The sequence below is a fragment of the Callithrix jacchus genome, chromosome 13, assembly GCF_049354715.1.
Source record: "Callithrix jacchus isolate 240 chromosome 13, calJac240_pri, whole genome shotgun sequence".
Lineage (NCBI taxonomy): Eukaryota > Metazoa > Chordata > Mammalia > Primates > Cebidae > Callithrix > Callithrix jacchus.
Genome location: NC_133514.1, coordinates 43,920,033 through 43,938,694, shown reverse-complemented (window position 1 = coordinate 43,938,694; position 18,662 = coordinate 43,920,033). Strand labels below are relative to the sequence as shown.

The following is an 18,662-nucleotide window of genomic DNA, read 5'->3' as shown; positions in this document are numbered from 1 at the left end:
GGGAAATTTCTTCCCAGCCTGTAAAGCTTCTGTGATATTTAGATGTTTTACATACAGCCGCTTACCTTCTGGGAAGGCATTGCATACATCTACAATAAGTAAATCTAAGTACATTTTGTGAGATGGAGTCTCGTCCTGTCGCCAGGCTAGAGTGCAGTGGCACAATCTCGGCTCACTGCAACCTCTGCCTCCCAGGTTCAAGCGATTCCGCTGCCTCTGCCTCCCAGCTAATTTTTTTATTTTTATTTTTAGTAGAGACGAGGTTTTACCATGTTGGCTAGGATGGTCTGGATCTCCTGATCCTGTGATCTGCCTGCCTTGGCCTCACAAAGTGCTGGGATTATAGGCGTGAGCCTCCGCGCCTGGTCTAAACACATGTATTTTTAAAGGTAAAGAAAATAAACAGCAAAAATAATTAAAATGAGATAAAGTTAGGATGATTTGGCCTGAAGAAGAAAAGATTTAGAAGGTCCAACATGGCTTACATGGAAAATATTTTTTTTTAATGAAAAGGCCGCCTCAAGACATGTAAGTGCCATCCTTGGTGACGTGTCTATGGAATCTGAATCACTGTATGATGGGTAATTTTAAGATTTTGTTATTTTCATTTTAAATTTACAATTCAATAAGTCCATGAAAAAATTATTATAAGGAAAAGTGTATCAACCTCTCTGTCTAATCTGAGGACACAGCACAAGGAAACAGTCTTTCATTTAAGGAGGACAGTATTTCAGCCAGGTGAGGTGGTTCATACCTGCAATCACAGCACTTTGGGAGGCCAAGGTGGGCAGATCACTTGAACCCAGGAGTTCCACACCAGCCTGGGCATCATGGCAAAACCCCATCTCTACCAAAAATACAAAAATTACCCAGGAGGCTGAGGTGGGACGATCACCTGAGCCTGGGAGGTCGAGGCTACAGTGAGACGGGAGTGTTGTCACTGCACTCCAGCCTGGGTGACAAAGTAGGACCCTGTCTTAAAAAAAAACCCAAACTGTATTTGGCTGAGCACAGTGGCTCATGCCTATAATCCCAGAACTTTGGGAGGCCAAGGCAGGTGGATCACCTGAGGTCAGGAGTTCGAGACCAGCCTGGCCAACATGGTGAAAATTCTCTGCATTGTAAAAATCTGTCTCTACTAAAAATACAAAAAAGTAGCCAGGCATGGTGGTGGGTGCCTGTAATCCCAGTTACTCGGGAGGCTGAGGCAGAATAATTGCTTGAACTAAAGAGGCAGAGTTTGCAGTGAGCAGAGACTGCACCTTGCACTCCAGCCTGGGCAACAAGAACAAAACTCCATCTCAAAAAAACAAAACAAAACAAAAAAACAACTGGGCCAGGCGCAGTGGCTCACCTGTAATCCCAGCACTTTGGGAGGCCAAGGCAGGCGGATCACGTGAGGTCAGGAGTTGGAGACCAGCCTGGCCAACATGGTGAGACCCGACCTCTACTAAAAATATAAAAATTAACTGGGCATGATGGCAGATGCCTGTAATCCCAGCTACTCGGGAGGCTGAGGCAGGGGACTCGCTTGAACCCAGGAAGCAGAGGTTGCAGTGAGCCAAGATCACACCACTACACTCCAGCCTGGGAGACAAAAGCAAAACTCCATCTCCGAAAACAACAATAACAACAAAAAACTGTATTTGTATAGGAGAAACACATTTATAATGGAATAGGCTGCAGTCCACCAAAGTAAGCTCCCACTGGAAATGTGGACTCCCCAGCAGGAGAGACTTTTAAAGTAGATCACTGCCTTGCTGAAGAGTCTGAGGCACACAACTGTCTGGGAGTGAAGGACAAGAATAGCCAAGCTTTATGCATTTATTTCCACTCTCTAACACAGAAAAGGCTTCTCAACATTTTCTCCTTTCTTCCTTTCCGTATGCACTATAGATGGATTTCCCGCCCTTCCAGGTATTCTAGGTATACTCTTCACTCATAACCAAAAATAGATATTCAAGAGCAAATTGCTTAACATTTGAAACTTCTATTGAATGACAAACCTAGCATCACTTGTTCCAATTCTGTGCCCTGAAATGTTGGACTGTTCGGCTAGGTTCCAAGAGCTATATTAGGGAAATACTTTCCTTTCAGCGACAGTTTAAAATGGAACCATGTATGAAAATAGATATGGCTCTTACATGTTTATTTGTTAGCTCTGTTTGGATTCTATTGGAGGTTAAATAAAAGTATGGATGGTACTTATAAAACTTTCATTGCTGGTACAACCACGTATTCTTTCTATTAATGAAATGTTAATATAAATAGAGAAACTGACAAAAGAAATTATCTTAACTCCTTTCCATGCTCAACTTACAGTCCCACAATTCTTGTTATCATTCCAGAGATTCTTAAGCAATTGTTCTTAGGCAGTGGAAAAAGCAACAGAGGACAAACGATTATTAAGTTGATCCAGGCAGCCTCTTCCTCTTTGCCATGTGGGAGAATCTGTTCAAGTCTCTGAAGTCCTTTATCAGAACTCTGAAAACCTGATTCCACTCCACCAATAACTTGCCAAGTTGGCAGTATAAACACGCTAAACCACAGGCAATGTGGTCCCAAGAGTGCTCATTTGATTGTTAAGTCAGGTAGAAATTTAGCAGTTCCTCTCCTCTTCTATAGAGACTACTGGGAGTGAAATCCTACTAAATTAAGAAACCATGAGCACTGGTTTGATATTATTAATACCGTCAAAGAACCATAGAATGGCAGTCAAAAAACACAAAAGAGGCCCAGCATAGTGGCTCCTGCCTATAATCCTAGCACTTGGAGAAGCCAAAGCAGGTGGATCACGAGGTCAGGAGTTTGAGACCAGCCTGGCCAACATAATGAAAGCCCATCTCTACTAAAAATACAACAATCAGCTGGGCGTGGTGGTGGGCATCTGTAGTCCCAGCTACCTGGGAGGCTGAAGCAGGAGAATCACTTGAATCTGGGAGGTGGAGGTTGCAGTGAGCTGAGATTGCACCACTGCACTCCAGCCTAGGCAACAGATCGAGATTCCATCTTAAAAAAAAAAACAAACCAAAAAAACAACAACAAAAAAAACACACGAAAGAGAAAAGACAATTTATAAGATTTCTTTGAAAACTATTTCCTCACTCTGAGAATGCTCATGACTCTTAAATCCTTATGCAAGATCAAGATCATTTTTCTTGTACTCTGTGCTTTCCAAGCTATCTTTGAGCTTTGCAGGAGAGGCCATGGGGGCAGAATGGGGTGCAGCCCCACAGCTTCCCCTGACAGATCCAGTGTGCAGTCTGATGGAAGTCTGGGTGGGTGTGGTCTATGGCTGGCAGCCACAATGATCCATGAGGGCCTGACTTGGGGGGAGCAGCCAGGCAGCTGAAGGCTGCTACCATATCATGCAGAAGCGCCTGGGCCTGGCCTTCCAGACCCGAAGGGCATCCAGCCAGCAGGGTGTTCTGTTTTCTTGCCTTCACACAACTGAGCATCTCGGCCATGCAGCTGGCCCTGAGACGGCAGCAGCACGAAAAGGCCTCCAGGCCAAGAGTGGAACAGGTCACAGGACTAAGCAAAACACCTGCATTTGGACCAAAGGGCACCCTGGCAAATCTAAGCCCGGAGTGAGCCCTCAAAACTGCGGGAGGGAGGTGCTAACTAACAGCCCACCTTTCCTCCTTCCCAGAGGTCAGGACAGCTCTTCCCTTCTCTAACCCTTCTCTAACTCAGGGGGGCTGAGTGACCCAGGCATCAGAGTCCCTCATTTCTTTCCTCGCCCCTTCTCTCACTGCATGGAATGTTCAGAGATGTTAGCTGATTTCTCAGGTACACTCATGCGGTGATGGACACATGCGTACAAATAAAATACCCAGAAAGCAACCCCCCAGAAAAGGGGAGCTTGCTAAGCTCCCTGTGCCTGCGTTTTTCCTTTAGAAAACCTGGGGCTAGGCCAGACGTGGTGGCTCACACCTGTAATCCCAGCACTTTGGAAGGCCAAGGCGGGCAAATTGCCTGAGGTCATGAGTTCAAGAGCAGCCTGGCCAATGTGGTGAAACCTGTCTCCAGTAAAAATACAAAAATTAGCCAGGCGTGATGGCAGGTGCCTGTAATCCCAGTTACTCAGGAGGCTGAGGCAGGAGAATCACTTGAACCCACAAGGAGGAGGTTGCAGTTAGCTGAGACCGTGCCATTGCACTCCAGCCTGAAATTCAAGAGCAAAACTCTGTCTCAAAAAAAAAAAAAAAAAAAAGAAAGGAAAAAGAAAACTTAGAGCTAGAGATTGTTTTGAGGTCAACATAGAGCTTCCTTATAAACTGGAGGGCAACCAGATAGAAGCTGCTCTTTCATGATATTTTCAATTAGTTAAGAAAGAAAAAGGAATATGTAATTATATTGTCTTTTATCATTAACTAAATTATCTTTAGCAGAGCTGTGTGTGTGTGTGTGTGTGTGTGTGTACTTGTGGTAGACTCAAATCACTGTCTAGTGTCACTTCCTTTCAACCTGAAGAACCTCCTTTGGCATTTTTTATTTTATTGTTTTTGTGGAGACAGAGTCTAGCTCTACCGCCAGGCTGGAGTGCAGTGGCACGATCCTGGCTGACTGCAACTTCTGTTTTCCGGTTTCAAGCAATTCTCCTGCCTCAGCCTCCCAAGTAGCTGGGACTGCAGGCACACACCACCACGCTCGGCTAATTTTTTTTTTTTTTGTATTTTTAGTAGAGATGGGGTTTCACAACGTTGGCCAGGATGGTCTCTATGTCTTGACCTCATGATCCACCCGCCTTGGCCTCCCAAAGTGTTGGGATTACAGGCATGAGCCACTGCGCCCGGCGCAATGTTTTAATTTTTAATTTTTTTTTTTGAGACAAAGTCTCATTCTGTCACCCAAGTTGGAGTGCGGTGGCATGATTTTGGCTCACTGCAGCCTTTATCCTCCTGCCTCGGCCTCCCAACTAGCCAGGACTTGACAGGCATGAGCCACTCTGCCTGGCTAGGTTTTTGGTAGAGTTGAGGTTTCACTATGTTGCCCAGGCTGATCTAGAACTCCTGGGCTCAAGCAATCCTTCAGCCTTGGCCTCCCACAATGCTGGGATTCTGTGCCTCCCTTCTTCTAGTGAGGCAGGTCTGCTAGCAATGGATGAAATCTCTGTTGTTATTTATGTGGCAGCGTTTTTATTTTGCCTTCACTTTTGAAAGACAGCTTTGCTGGATGTAGGATTCTTTTGGCACTTTAATATGCTATCCGCTGTCTTGGCCCCGCTGCCTCAGCCTTGCTGTCTCTAATGGAAGTCTGCTGTCCGTCTTACTTGAGTACCAACAGACTTGACAGTCACTTCTCTCTTGTGGCTTCCAAGGGTTTCTTTGTCTTTAAACTTCTGACTGGGGTACCTCTAGATGTGGATCTCTGTATTTATCCTAACTGGAGTTGGCTAAGCGGTCTGGATGTGAAGATTCGTGTTTTTCATTGAATTTGGGAAGTTAGAATAAATGACCACATATTTTTAAAATTTTTTTGAGACAGCCTCGCTCTGTCACCCAGGCTGGAGTACAATGACGTGATCTTAGCTCACTGCAACCTCCACCTCCTGGGTTCAAGCGATTCTCCTGCCTCAGCTTCCCAAGTAGCTGGGACTACGAACATGCGCCACCACACCTGGCTAATTTGTGTATTTTTGTAGAAATGGAGTTTCGCCATGTTGGCCAGGCTAGTCTGGAACTCCTGACCTCAAGTGATCCACCCCGCTTGGCCTCCTAAAGTGCTGAGATTACAGGCGTGAGCCACTGTGCCCAGCCATGATTATTTTTAAATGTTTTAATATTGTTTTCTGCCCCTTCTCTGTCAGTTCTCCCGCTGCTGCACTGAATGGTGGCCCACATTTCTCTGGCACTCTTCATTTTTCTTCGTTCCTTTTCCTTTTCTTCAGATGGCAACGTCTTATTCCTGTGGATCCTTCTTGTGGCACCTATAATTTACTATGGAGCCTCTCTAGCAGGTTTTAATCTTGGTTATTATACTTTGGAACTGCATAATTTCTTTTAAAAAAATGTTTTTAGGCTGGGCGCAGTGGCTCACGCCTGTAATCCCAGCATTTTGGGAGGCCAAGGTGGGTGAATCACGAGGCCAGGAGTTTGAGACCAGCCTGGCCAACGTGGTGAAACCCCATCTCTACTAAAAATACAAAAAATTAGCTGAGCATAGTGGTGGGCACCTTAATCCCAGCTACTCAGGAGGCTGAGGTAGGAGAATTGCTTGAACCCGGGAAGCGGAGGTTGCAGTGAGTCAAGATTGCACCACTGTACTCTAGTCCTGGTGACAGAGTGAGACTCCATCTCAAAAACAAACAAACAACATTTATAAATTACAGTAAAATACACATTGCATAAAATTTACCATCTTAACCATTTTAAAGTGTATGGTTCAGTGGCATTAGGGATATTCACACTGCTGTGTAACACTTGCCACCATCCGGTCACAGAACTACTTTCATGTGCAAAACTGAAACTCTGTACCCTTTAAACAATAATACCCCATTCCCTCCTTTCCCCAGCCTCTTGCCACCAACATTCCACCTTCGTCTGTATGAATCTCACTGCCTAAGGACCTCAGATGAGTGAAATCACACAGCATTTGTCCTTTTGTGACTGGCGTATTTCACTTAGGGTTCATCCACGTTGCAGCATGTATGAGGACTTCCTTCCTTTTTGAGACCAAGTAATATTTCCCTGTAGGTGTAGACCACACTGTATTTATCCATTCATCCATCAGTGGACATGTGTGCTGCTTCCACCTTTCAGTGACCGTGAATAATACTGATATTAAATCTCTGTCCAAAACCACACTTTCAGTCCTTTTGGATATATACTCAGAAATGGAATTGCTGGATATGGTTAATTCTGTTTTTAAGTTTTTGAGGCACTGTCGCTGTCGTACTGTTTGACAGCGGCCTCACCATTTAGTGTTCTCGCCAGTAGTGCACAAGGGTTCTAATTGCTCCACATCGTCATCAACACCTGTTATCTTGTTGGTTTTATTTTATATGATAGCCGTCCTAACGGGTGGAGGTGGTATCTCATTGTGCTTTGATTTTCATTTCCCAAATAATTTGTGATATTGGACATATTTTCACATGCTTGTTGGCCATCTGTATTATTTTCTTTGGAGAAGTGTGTTCAAGTCCTGTGCCCATTTTAAACATCAGGTCATTTGCATTTTGCTATTGAGTTACAGGAGTTCTTTACATATTCTGGATCCTTATCAGGTATAAATTCGTAAATATTTTCTCCCATTTGTGAGGCTGCCTTTCCACTCTGTGGTATCTTTCGATGTATACAAGCTTTTAATTTTTATATAGACCAATATTTCTACTTTTGTTGTCTGTGCTTTTAGTGTCTCCAAATGGTATTTATTTATTTATGAGACGGAGTTTCGCTCTTGTTACCCAGGCCGGAATGCAATGGCGCGATCTCGGCTCACCGCAACCTCTGCCTCCTGGGTTCAGGCAATTCTCCTGCCTCAGCCTCCTGAGTAGCTGGGATTACAGGCATGCACCACCATGCCCAGCTAATTTTTTGTATTTTTAGTAGAGACGGGGTTTCACCATGTTGACTAGGATGGTCTTGATCTCTTGACTTCGTGATCCACCCACCTCAGCCTCCCAAAGTGCTGGGATTACAGGCGTGAGCCACCACGCCCGGCCCTATTTTTATTTTTTTGAGACAGAGTCTCACTCTGTCACCCAGGCTGGAGCGCAGTGGCGCAATCTAAGCTCACTGCAACCTCCACCTCCCAGGTTATTCTCCCAGCAATTCTCCTGCCTCAGCGTCCTGAGTAGCTGGGATTACAGGCACATGCCACCACACCTGGCTAGTTTTTGTATTTTTAGTAGAGACGGGGTTTCACCATGTTGGTCAGGCTGGTCTCAAACTCCTGACCTCATGATCCACCCACCTCAGCCTCCCAAAGTACTAGGATTACAAGCATGAGCCACCGTGCCCCGCCAGGTTCTTCTTCTTATTATTTTTTTAATAATTCCTATCTCTTCATGAATATTTTCTATTTGATGAGTCTGCCTGCATACCGTCTTTTAATTATTTAAACACTGTTCTTTGAATGTATGTGTAAGGGCTGCTCTAAAGACTGTGTGCTAAGTTCAGTATCTGGGACCCCTCAAAAGCAGTCTCCACTGTCTCCCCTCACCCTGCCCCGTGTGCGTTCCACATGAGCTAGTTTCTTTACATGTCTTATAATTTTTCACTGAAAACTGCATCTTTTAAATAAAAACGGTAACAATTTTGCTCACTCATACTCCCACTCCCCAGAGGCCTGCAGTTGTCACTTAATCGTGTGGGTACTTGGCTAAACTAATAATGATTCTCCAAAGCAGCTGCCAGCCCCACTCAGCTTTTCTCCTTGTTTTCATATGCTAGTCTAACTTGCTAGGGATCACCTGTGGGACAGCACAAGCCACTTAGTGACCAGAGGCTGTGCTTAAGCCCCCGTAGCCCACAGAGTTTCACCCTTGACCATGGCTGTGTGTGGCTTGGAGACTCCTTTTGCAGTTCAGGGAGTAAGGGTTGAAGGCAGAGTCTGAATAAAGGGGCAGCAGCTCAAGAGTGTTCTTCGGGGAGCTGGAGTTATTCTATAACCTGTCTGTGGTGGTGCTCTCAAAAATCTGTATATGTGTACAAACTCACAAAACTATATATCAGAAAAAGTGAACTTTACTGTGTGCAAAAAAATAAATAACCAAGATTTGCTGTGAGAAAAATATCCCCTTTTTTTTGAGATGAGTCTTGCTGTTGTTGCCCGTGCTAGAGTGCAGTGGCATGATCTCAGCTCACTGCAACCTCCACCTTTTGAGTTCCAGCAATTCTCCTGCCTCAGACTGCTGAGTAGCTGGGATTACAGGCGCCCACCATCACGCCTGGTTAATTTTTGTATTTTTAGTAGAGATGGGGTTTCACCACGTTGGCCAGACTGGTCTGGAACTCCTGACCTCAGATGATCCACCCACCTCAGACTCCCAAAGTGCTGGGATTGCAGGTGTGAGGCACCGCACCCAGCAAAAAATACACTTTTATATTTGTACTGCTCTTACACAGCTGGATTCAATTTGATTACTTGAGTTCTTCGAAGTTCACTGCTTCCTGGTTAGCAGGGAGATAGAGAATAAAAGCTTTCTAAAATACCATTGGTCGCTGAGGATAATTTCTTCCCAGAATACAGTAAAAATTAAACTTAAAAAATTATCATTCTAATAGTTAATAATATGATGCTGTCAAGCTTTTATATGTGATCAGGAGACATTTCTTTGGGATGAGGCTTTGAGTCTTTTCTCTTCAAGTAAAAACTGGATTTTGGCTAGTTGCAGTGGCTCATGCCTGTAATCCCAGCACTTTGGGAAGCCAAAGCGGGTGGATCACTTGTGATCAGGAGTTCAAGACCAGCCTGGCCATGATGGTGAAACCTGGTCTCTACTAAAAATACAAAAATTAGCCGGACATGATGGCACACATCTGTAATCCCAGCTGCTCTGGAGGCTGAGGCGGGAGAATCGTTTGAACCTGGGAAGTGGAGGTTGCAGTGAGTGGAGATCCTGCCACTTCACTCCAGCCTGGGAGACACAGCGAGACTCTGTTTCAAAAATAAAAAACAAAAAACCTCAAACTCTGGATTTATTTAATTGTTGCTGACATGCCTCACAGGCCTGAAGACACTGTGACTTAAAGATCAGGGGAGAACCAAACAAATGTAAACAAAAATAGAGATGGCAAAAATCAGGCCTGACAGAAGGAGCTGCGTGGCCAGGTGCTCTGCCCTCTAATTCCCTAGGGACACCTAAACACACGGCAGCCAAGGCAGAAAGTGACCGAACATCCCGGCGATTCCCTCTTCCTGTAACAGCTGCCACATTAATTTCAAGTCAGGTCTAAGGTAATCGCTTTTTTAAAAACCTTTATAACAGATGAGCTCTTGTATAAGTCCTAACACCTATGTTAACTAAATTAATCTGTCTTACTTTTGGTTTTAGTCTTCAGAGTAAAGGTAAAAACAAACAAGCAAACAAAAAAACAAGTAAAAAGAACAAGATAAAAAAGAGGAAAATGAACTCCATTCAAGTTTTTAAGCTCAGATCCACTCTCTTCTTCCTCTTATAAAAGTCACCCTCTTTCAGGCTGGTGTGGTGGCTCATGCCTGTAATCTTAGCACTTTGGGAGGCTGGGGTGGGCAGATCACTTGGAGTCAGGAGTTCAAGACCAGCCTGGCCAACAGAGTGAAACCCTGTCTCTACTAAAAATACAAAAATTAGCCAGGCATGGTGGCGAGCACCTATAATCCCAGGAGGCTGAGGCAGGAGAATCACTTGAACATGGGAGGTGGAGGTTGCAGTGAGCCAAGATCGTGCCATTCAGCCTGGAGAATAGAATGAGACCCCATCTTGAAAACTAAAAAATAAAAAAGTCACCCTCTTTCTCTTGATGACTACCAGTTTTTCTGCCTTGTCCAAATAGTCTAGTCTCAGAAAACCTGTTTTCTCTGCTCTATCCCTCCTAAAGAAGTAAAAAGACATTTTCTTTCTTCTTTTAAGGCATTCAACTTGCAAATTAACCAAATTTCAACACCTGTTATTCGATCTTGATGTGGCACTGTGCACGTCTATACTGACATGGTGTGCAGGAGAGCTCTGGGACTCAACGCAGTTGGAACTACTTGGCAGCCAGGACATGCTGATGTCCTGGGAACTGTCCCCCGACAATTCTCACTGGAAGCAATACTGACTATTGAGTGAAGGTGTTCACCACACCTCTTTCTTCCCCCCGCAGAGAAAATGAAGATGTGCCCATGTGAGGCATGTCTTCACTTCCTAAGGAAGTAATACCGCAGAGAGGAATGTCATGATTACTCTTGGTATAACTGCAGGAGAAAGACACGAGACGATGAGGAAAGGAAGGTGAGCACGAACAGAAGAGCATTCCTCATAAGGATGGCAAATGTAAAGCAGAAACCTGAAAAACCAGCTTTCTGAGTTCTGAGCATTCCACGAAATTCTATGAGTAACACAGGTTCTAAACCAAAGGCCAGGCAAAAACATGGTAGCACATGATTCTAGATTCCTTTCAGTTTATCAAGGTACTTGGTTTTCAATTAAGTTTAAGGCCTTAGTCCTGTTGAAAACAGATTCAATTCAGTCTGAATTTCAGCCTCAATGCCCAAAGGAAGACAGATGCCATTTTACTCCAGGCCCAGGCTTAAGAGAGACTCTCTCAATGGCCATCAAAAGTACTTATTCTCATGTGGCAGTGGATGAACAGGTGAGGGGGGGCTGCCTTAGTGGGGGGACCCACTTTGTTCAAGGTTTTCTTAAATTAAGTGCCACAAGCACCAAAAGTTACCCAAAATAATCTGATTAATGCCATGAGGACATCCTGGCAGCGTCTGGCAGAAGTAACTGAGGGAGCCAGTACTTTCTTAAAGTGCTCTCCCATTTAGTGAACACTGGTGAAATACACCTTGATACTACACACATAAGTGCCCTGGAAACACTGGCTAGGGGATTCATTCTTTCCATCATCCTCATCACTGTCACTCAAAATACTAGCCAAGGCCTACTGAACATGGTTCCACTGTTCACGGCTTTGAATTGAACAACTTCAACTCCAGGCCTTTCTGAAATTTTAATGGATAATCATAACACCAAAAGTGTTTTTTTAATTGACTTAAAAATATGTTAAAGTCCCCAGTACCCTTCCATTGCTCTCTAAATAATACTGAGTCTGAGATCCCGCCAATTTGAGATCAGATTATAGAGTCTGTTAAGATCCAGTGTGGCAGTGAAAGCAGACACTTGCTGTAATCCTGCAGAATTAAACCTTTTCAATGACCACTACACATCAGTCTGTGTGGGTGTCTTTCCAAAAGCCATGATCCCAAGTCTCTGCCTTAAAAATGAGTCCAACTGTTTCAGTGTAAAAATAATATTGGCTGGGCATGGTAGCTCATGCCTGTAATCCCAGCACTTTGGGAGGGAGGCCAAGGCAGGAGGATTGCTTCAGTTCAGGAGTTCAAGACCAGCTTGGACAACAAAGTGAGATCCCGTCTCTATAAAACATTTAAAAAATTATCCAGGTGTGGTGGTGCATGCTGGTAGTCTCAGGTCCAGGTACTAGGCAGGCTGAGGTGGGAGGATCACTTGAGCTGGGGAAGTCAAGGCTGCTATGAACCCTGATGGCACTTCTCACTCCAGCCTGGATGACAGAGTGAGACCCTGTCTCAAAAATAATAATAATAACATGTGTGCATAAAAAAATTGGTAAATATAGAAAACAGGAAAGTAAAACAAGAAAAAAATGCTACTGGCCCAGTACTGCAAAATGACCATAGTTAACATTTTGGTGTACTCATTTTATCAGTTGGACTGATACACTACTTATATGAGCCAACTGAGAGGGCACTGCCAAATTAAATAAAATGAATTAAAATAAAATAGTTTTTTTTCTGAGATGGAGTTTCACTCTTGTTGCCCAGGCTGGAGTGCAGTGGTGAGATCTCAGTTTACCACAACGTCCACCTCCCGGGTTCAAGCGATTCTCCTGCCTCAATCTCCCAAGTAGCTGGGATTACAGGCATGTGCCACCAGGCTCGGCTAATTTTCTATTTTTAGTAGAGACCGGGTTTCTCCTTGTTGATCAGGCTGGTCTTGAACTCCCAACCTCAGGTGATTCACCCGCCTTGGCCTTCCAAAGTGCTAGAATTATAGGGGTAAGCCACTGCGCCCAGCCAATAGTTATTTTTTAAAAAGAAAGTTTTCCATTATTACATAAGTAATCTATGCTCATTGAAGAAAAAAATTAACATACAGGTAACCAAAAAGAAGGGGCAAAAACCACATACAAGCTTACCTCCTAGAGATAGTTATTGCTTATAATAAGTGCAGCATTCTTTTCTCAGGTACATATATACATGCATGTGCCTTGCTTTTACAAAAATGGAGTCATAAACACATAATGTTTTGTAACCTGCTAATTTTTACTTGATATATATCTAACGCCATCATTTTAAATGGCTGCATAGTGTTCTACGCTATGGAAACACCATAAATTATTTAATCAGTAACTTATTAGGATGTTTCTGGGGATATTTTATTCAATTATTAGGTCCATAAATCTTGTGCAGTCTAATAATAATTAAAACTTTTTTTTTAACTTTTTCCTTCAAGTTTAATTTTTTTTTGACTGGACAGCTATAATGAGACAAAGTTTATTTCAGACCACTTAACCACTTTAAATTTTAATGACACATTTGTTAATTAGCTATAGATTGACTTTAGAAACAACATTTCAAGAAAAGAATGACTATTTAGTAATTCCTCTTGGTAAGGAAATGAAAATAGCTTTTTGATTGCCATTATTAAGAACCAAATTGAACAGACACTCAGAATGTTCCCCACTGGATATATAGTTATTGGGAGTTCATGGGTTTCACGGACTCTACGTATATTGCAAGGCTCATCCAGGGTGGAGATCAGCTCCCTGTGTCCTCTGAATTGGGAAGACACATCTATCTTTTCTGTGTACAGCCACATATTCATTGGGCCTCATATGTTCTGAAAATAGACACAGATGTAGAAAATAACAGTGCATGCAGCCTCATGTCTGAGAGGTCAGTTTTCTGAAATATAATGAGGACAAAAGATTGAAAGACTGAATAGATAACATCAATATCTTATGACCAGGCAAACTAGAGTTTGGGTCAAACTGTCCTCACCAGTCTTTTCTCATCTCAAGCAATTTTTAACACTCTGCAAACACGTAATTAACTATGTTATAAAAGCCAAGGGTTCTACAGATCCGCCCATTTCTTTTGAGACAGAGTCTTGCTCTGTCACCCAGGTTGGAGCACAGTGGTGTGATCCTGGCTCACTGCAACCTCCACCTCCCGGGTTCCAGTGATTCTCCTGCCTTAGCTTCTGGATTAGATGGGATTACAGGCGTGTGCCACCATGTCCAGCTAATTTTTGTATTTTTGGTAGAGATGGGCTTCACCATGTTGGTCAGGCTGGTCTCAAACTCCTGACCCCAAGTGACCCACCCACCTTGGCCTCCCAAAGTGCTGGGATTATAGGTGTGAGCCACCGCATCCAGCCCGAGCTCATTTTCAAGTGCTGAAATATTAGGGCCACGATTCCCTGGCTAAGGTAGGGCGGGTCTTTTTCAGACATGACTGTGCATTAGTTGTGTAACAGTTTTTATTTTTATCTTTATTATTATTTTTAAAAATCTAGCTCCTGCAGGAAGTGTGACACTTTTTAAACAGCACTGGCAAAACATGTCCTCAGAGAGCCCTTTCTTCATTATGATCACAAAAAGGTTTTATTGTCCTAAATGCTATACAATGTATAACAAATAGACACTCTCGGCAGCCTGTGTTTTCAACCAGAGACATGTCAGTCAATCGAAAGCACAAAGGAAAATATACAAAAGGGCACAGGCATAACTAAATTCAGATGCATTTCTATTATGTGCAAACAAAGGTGGGGGGAAGAGAGAGCAGAGAGATGAATAGGTGACTCCTAGGAGTAACTGTTTTGATTGGGAAAGATAAGAACGGCCACCTTCCTGACTCTAGAGAACTCATTACAGAGGAGAAGGCAGAGCACTCCCTGTGGCCTTAGCCACTCCAATGGAATAATTAGAATTTATTTGTATTAAGTACATCCTATGTGTGTCACTGGACTATCCGTCACAGATACAAAAATGCTGAGATAAAATGTGCCCCTCTCCTCCATCTCTAGTGGAGGGTGGACACACAGATAACACATTCCACTGTGCTTAGATTTGTTAGGGCCTTCTAAGTTGCTTCCTGCTCCTAGGGTGTAGTGGGTAGGGTCCAACTTTCCTTCCAGCTCCTTCTCTTCTGAAATGGGCCGTGTGAAGACAGGGATCGACCTGGCCACAGTCTGTGATGTAAAGTACTCATGAGCCAACATCAAGCTTCCCCCTGCCCCATGCAGGCTACACACTACCTCTGCCCAGATTCCCTTCAGGTGGCTGTGAGGTCAGATGGAGAGGAGAAAGTCTATCTACTAATGCTGATAACATACTAAGATCCATCTGCTAACACAATATTATTATTCTCACGTTATCTCAAGTGAGCCTCATTTGAGAATGACACTGTCTTAGGTCAGAAAAGTAATTACAAAATTTTCCTGGTTAATTATTAATCTTCTCTAAGTGAAAAAAGGAAATCCAGAGCAAAGTCAGGGCTGGAAGGGGCTTAGAGAGGTCATTTATCTCCTGACTTCAGAGATTACATTGAAAACACTGCAAACAAATTTAATCCCAGGTTTAGATGACTTCAGGAAAAAGGGTTACATTTTCTGGCATCCAGATTCCCCAATTATAATACCTTCCTCCTTTGCATCTCATCCGGCAGACCGCAAACGTCAGGGTGTACCAGAACCACTTGAGAGGCTTTTTTAACACAGACTGCCAGGCCCCACCCCATAGTTTCTGGATCAGCAGGGCCTCGGTGGAGCCTGAGAATCTGCATTTCTCACATGTTCCCAGGCAGAGCTGATGCTGAAGTAATCAGGCCTCCACTGCAAGCACCTCTGTTCCAGCCTAACCCTTGCCGGACCTGACCCTTTTATTCCCGATGGAAACAGATACCAGTGGGTCACCATTCTTTGGCGCAGAGACACATATATACCTTAAAAACAATATCAGAGTCTCCCAGTCATTTGCTCCCTCCTCCATGCTAAATAATAGAAGTTATCCACCCTCTTATCATAGGTATCACCTTCCAACCCTCAATTTTTTTTTTTTTTGAGGTTCTTTGTGGAGCCCTCTCCAAGTCTCTTCATAGTGGAGCCATGAACGAGACCCAGAACCTTAACGAGACCAGAACGAGACCCAGAACCCACAGACTGGCTGAGGTTGGGTATGGAGGGAAGGAGTGACTCACAGAACTATGCAGGAGGGGGTGACTCACAGACCTACACAGGCCACTCATGTTATTACTCTCCAGTACCCATGCCTGCCTATCAGCCCTTCTTCTGATTCATGTGCTTCTAACGAGCTGCAGTAATGCTCAGTAGATCTTCATAACGCCTTCCTTCTGAGAAGCTGAAGGCATTTCCCTAACTAATATTACAGTTGACTCAATATCCTAATCCAATGCAGGATTAAGTAAACTCTTGAACTGCAAACCAGTTCGGGAAGGGAGAATCTGGAACTTGAGATTTCTATCTAACTATCATTTTATAGAGAAAGATGCTTTGATATTTATTGGACTTTATAACAAGTTTACCCCCTTCACAGAATAATAATAGTTTCAGGTGTAAGTAAAACTGTGAAGCTTCTCCTCTTTGCAGGAGGATTGCAATGGAGAACAGGAGTCGGGGGGCAAGGCTTCTGGGGTCAGTCTTGTCATCTGTCCCCATCACTTCCCAGGTTTGGGAGGGAAAGGGAAGGCACAGCTGTGTGTCCTAATCGTCTTTGGCAAAAGCCAAGAGGAGCTGAATGCTGAAGTATCCTCAACGCACCCCACTCATCTTGTTTCCCTTTTCTTCGTTTGCACATATTTTCTGCCACTGTAGTTACTGAATGTCAGGGGCTCAGTTTCTGTGTCCTAACTCGTTGTAGCACGTGGATTGGAACTGTACTTTTTTTGCACACTGCATGTGCTGTAAGGTGCTTAACACATGCTAAAATAATGACAGCAGTCCCCGAGAAATCAGCATTCCTCCCCAGGGCCAGATCCCATTATGTTATACTTGTGTTTAACATGGGCGGAGGCCGAAGGCATCCCTCTGCTCACTGCTCCTTCCACTTTAGATCAACAGCTGGAACTCAGGTAACATAGCCTCTGCCGACAAGATTTCCTTTAGAGAGAGAACATTCTGGGGATGTGATCGATCACTGAGCATTTCAGCTCCAGGGCAAAAGGCAACGTGTTACATAGCGTAGTTCCATTTAGCCATGCAATCACGGGACCCATTAAAACCTTGTGAGTGAAGAAGTCCCAGAGAAAAGGGACCCTTTCTCTGCGTCCCTGAGAAACCCCCTAAAGCTTCTGAGCAGAAGGCTATCCTCTAGGCAGAAAGTAACAGTGAAATAAATCTGCAACTGGCAGCGTTTCTGTGAGAGCCTCTGGGTCTGCAACTATTTTAAGAGGTGGAGGAGTAGGATGAGAGCACAGGCAGAGTAAGAGACTGGCCCCAACAGGACTGCAGGGGAGACGTGTGGTCACCTGAGGTGTGGAGACAGCAGTGCAAGGGCCAGCAGGCTCGGCTCCTAGACTCCTCCTGCGGCTACAAGGCTGCCCTGTTTCTCGGCACCTGGGCCCCCCATGTGTGACTCTGCATAGAGCTAGTCATGATTTGTCACCCAAGGTCATAACTGGTCATGGCCAGCATTACTTCACCAGGCACACAGGGTAGAAGCAACGAAGAGAATCGCAGCATCGGCAAACACGAGGAATCCCAGCACTGACACTCATGTAATGAAAGCCATCTCTGCTCTCACCCACCGCTGTCACTCTCACAGCACGTAAATCATTAAAACAAACATGGGAATTTTAACAACTTGCCATAAAGCACGTGCTTCCTAGTAGTAGAAAAACCTATAGAAACGTCTGTGAAATTAAACAATGGATAAATTCGAATCAGCTTTTCTCTTTTGCAGGACTAAAAACTACTATAGGTCAAGTGAATACTAGCTTGAAAACTAATACCAGACTACAGTGTACCTTCCAAAACACTCCACTGAGATTCTGGTGGTGCCTTATTAACAATTAAAAGAATAACAGCAATGTCAGAATGTTTTGGATAAAAAAATATATTAGGAAGGATTAGTGGAACAAAACCCCTTTCACTGCTGAAGATGACATTAGAAGATTCTGTTATAATTCATCCAGACAGCAAATTTCTCTTCAGCTCAATAAAGACTAAATATGAAAAAGTTTCTTTCTAACAATAGCCCAAGAACTCAGTACTACTTTCCTTTCTTACATTCTTTTCCTACTAAATGGAACACTGAAACATTTCCTTTCATTGTTGACACTTTATGTCATTTGCATTTAAAATCAGACAATACATAATAACAAAGACGTCTTTAAATCTTTTCAAAATGGGAAAATGGCATGCACAATACTTCCTGAAGGGCTGCCTCCTCTCTCACTCTGGAGCTGACAAGCACACAGATAGCTGGTAAGCACCTACTGTATCGCCTAGGAGAACTGTTTCATGAACATCAGTATTCCTAGAGCTGATACATTTACTTTCTAATTGATGAAGAAATTCCCGCCTGTTTCCCTGCTGTAAGCAATCTGTTTGGCATGAAGTCAGTCCGCAGTGAAAACACACTTCTAAATGAGCAAGGTGATTCAAATGTAATTTAAAATATGCGACATCAAAATCTTTTGTTTTCTTCAGTACAAATTTAAGTTGGCAATAACGTTAGATGAACAGCAGTTAAGGTTACAGAATCCCATGGCCTTTGGTTACTTTTGATAACTAACTCAGTCTAAAAGAGGATGCTTTAAATTATTCTCTAAAACCTTCCTCCTAATTTTAAAAAGTACTTCTCTTTAGGCATATGTGGATTTATTTTTTAAGCACAAATTTCCCTTAAAAAGTTTTTTAAAAGTCCATTTATATCATCAAGAAAATTATTTTGACACTCCATTATTTC

At 43.5% G+C, this 18,662-nt stretch overlaps 1 protein-coding gene across 24 annotated transcripts in view; it reads right to left on the bottom strand.

Moving 5' to 3' along the window:
* The window catches only part of SLC20A2 (solute carrier family 20 member 2), a 124,097-nt gene that overhangs the window by 64,533 nt on the left and 40,902 nt on the right, over nt 1–18,662 (bottom strand). The gene's annotated exons all lie outside the window — the stretch shown is intronic.